This window comes from Mastomys coucha, chromosome Y, assembly GCF_008632895.1.
Source record: "Mastomys coucha isolate ucsf_1 chromosome Y, UCSF_Mcou_1, whole genome shotgun sequence".
In the NCBI taxonomy this organism is placed as follows: domain Eukaryota; kingdom Metazoa; phylum Chordata; class Mammalia; order Rodentia; family Muridae; genus Mastomys; species Mastomys coucha.
The window spans coordinates 302,980-305,751 of NC_045031.1; the positions used below are offsets into that span (position 1 = coordinate 302,980).

Sequence of the window (2,772 nt, forward strand, 5' to 3'; positions counted from 1 at the left end):
ATTAAGAGGTGGGCATGATTGGAAGGTAAGTGTGGAATCTTCTATTAGAGCTACCTGAAGAGAAAGAACTCTAGAGGGAGTTAGAGTCTGTAAGCCTTTTTAAGTTAGGAGCTATGACAGGTTATGAGAAGACAGTTGTAGGCAACCCCAAGCTTAGTTTTTTTTGACTCTCTAATAAGGAGTTCAGTGGCTGCTAAGGTACAGAAACAAAGTGCCCATCCCTGGATGGTTAGATCTAGTTTTTTGTTTTTGTTTTTGTTGTTTTTGTTTTTTTTTTTGACAAGTACTCTGCAGGTGGAAAAGTGGGTTCCAGTTGGTGACCTAAGACTCCAAGGGCTAAATCCCTCTTTTTCAGTTACATAGAGGAAAAAAGGACAAATCAGGTCAGGGGAAGGCTAAGGTTAGGAGTAAGCCCTTAAGGAAAGCCTATTGGAGCCTTTGAAAAGGCTTAGTAACAGGTTTGAGAAGAGGTTCATGGGTGGGGTCTATTGCTGCTTCATATAAGGGGCGAGAAAGGTGGGAAAAGGAAGGAACCCCCAGGAATGTAAAAAGACTAGCTATTCCTTGGAATGATAAAATCTCTTCCTTTGTAGAAGGAACAGTTACAGACTGAATCAGATTCTTTCTATCTAAGGTAATAGCTTTGTGAGTTGGGGTAATTGTTAGTCCCAAATAGGTGACCTGAGGAGTGGACAGTGGACTTTAGAAGGTGAGACCCTATAGCCTCAACTACAAAGGAAATTTAGAAGGGCAGAGGTGTCAGCTTTGCTAATTTCTAGAGAGGGGCTACAAAGAAGGACATTGTCTATGTAAATTATAACCTTAGATTTAGGGAGAGACAGATACAGTACGTCAGAAGCCAGGGCCTGGCCAAATACATATGGCTATCCCGGAATCCCTGAGGTAAAACAGTCCAGGTAAATTGGGTAGAAAAGTGGGTGTCAGGGTCTGTCCAGGTAAAGGCAAATACGTTTTGTGACTGGACATCTAGAGGGATAGAGAAGAATGCATCTTTGAGATCTAGGACTGAGAAATGGGAAGTCCCTGAGGGGATAGTGGAAAGAAATGTGTAAGGATTAGCCACAATAGGATGGAGGGGAACTACTGCAGAATTAACGCACCTGAGGTCTTGAGCCAGGCGATAGCTACCATTAGGCTTCTTAACTGCTAGTATTGGGATGTTAAAGGGGGAAGAGGTGGGCAGAGGAGTTTTTTTCTCTTAAGGAAATGATAGGCTTAAGTCCCCTGAGGCTCTGGAGAGAGAGAGGGTATTGAGCTTGGGTGATGTACCTGGTAGAGTCCAGTAACTGGATGGTAGCAGGAGAATGGTGTTTAGCAACAGAGGGGTTCTGGATGTCCTATACTTGGGGATCCACCTGAGAAGCTGGTGAAGGAAAAAACGTGGTAGTGTTACTAGGTTGCCTGGCAGAGGAACTGCTGTCAAGCTTGGGTTTAGGTGAATGGGGGGAGCAAAGGAAATAGAGGCTCCCAACTTAGCCAAAAGATCCCTTCCAAATAAGGGGACAGGACATGTTGGCACTACCAAAAAGGAATGGGTGAGGCATACACCCCTAAAAATGCAACGAAGTGGTGGGTCTGGTGAGAAAGGCAAGGTTGTCCTCCTACCATGATGATAGAAAAACTTGAAGGTGAAGTGGGTTCTACAAAACTCTGTCAGGTCTGAGTGTCCCTAGTGTCCAAGAGGAAGGAGATGGGTCACCCACATACCACGATAGCTACCCAGGGCTCCCTGCTTAGTGTGATAGGTGTGGTCAGGTCGAGAAAGATAGCCTCTTCAGCCATCTACAGCCAAGCCTAGGAGATTGGCTGAAAGGGTTACCTGGGAGTGATATCCCTCTGTTCTGCTAAACGTGAGGGCAGTCGACAGCCCAATGTCCCTCCTGATAGCACCTAGGACATGGCCCCCTTGGCTTGTCAGGGATAGGTCAAGCCCTCACCCAGTGACCTTGTTGAGCACATTAATAGCAGAGGCCAGAAGTGTGGGGTAGTAGCAGAGGCTGGTTAGACAGCCTTTGCGAGCATGTAGTATTTTTGTTTAAGGGCAGAAGGGACTGGTGGGACTTCGGGTGTCAGCAGAAAAAGGAAAGACAGGGAAAGAGAGGGGCCTTTTCTGCCAGGCTTTGGAAGGAGAAGCATACAACAATCAGGTTAGATCTCAGGAAACCTAGAACCAGTGGTCTCCGCCACCCAAGGATAGCCAAGGAGGTGAGTAGAGGCTAGCTGATATGAGCCATTAAGCTTCGGTAGGAGGAGAGATGGGGATAATAAATTGTTAAGGGCACACATTTTCAGGCAGGAAGTTTTTGTGCCCAGCAGTTGTGCTAGAAAGCAAATTCTAAAGTAATAAAGTTTTCTGAGTCTTTTTCATCCATGGAGCAGAGATGAGTAGAGAGAGAAGCTGGGTTGGTGCTGGCAGCTTGACAGAGCTAAGCCAGGAAGAAGAAAAAGGAACCAGGACAGGCCAGAGCACTGGCAGCAGTTCCAGGGTCACAGCTCCTGGGAAAGCCAGTATCGTGATTTTAAAACTACTCATGACATGTTTCCATTGGTTATTGGGTAAAGCCACTTTCACAGCAATTATGCTTGGCTCCATTCTGCAAGAATAGTAGAATGTCATTTTTAGTGTCAGGAGTAGGTTCCCTCTCATGGCATAGGTCTCAAATTGGGCCAGTCAGAGAGAGAGATAAAGAGAGACACACAGAGAGAGAGAGAGAGAGAGAGAGAGAGAGAGAGAGAGAGAGAGAGAGAGAG

The 2,772-nt window shown here is 46.1% G+C and overlaps 1 protein-coding gene across 3 annotated transcripts in view; it reads left to right on the forward strand.

Annotated features, from left to right (window-relative positions):
* LOC116096519 (lysine-specific demethylase 5D) overlaps window positions 1-2,772 on the forward strand; it is a 51,358-nt gene that overhangs the window by 30,275 nt on the left and 18,311 nt on the right. The gene's annotated exons all lie outside the window — the stretch shown is intronic.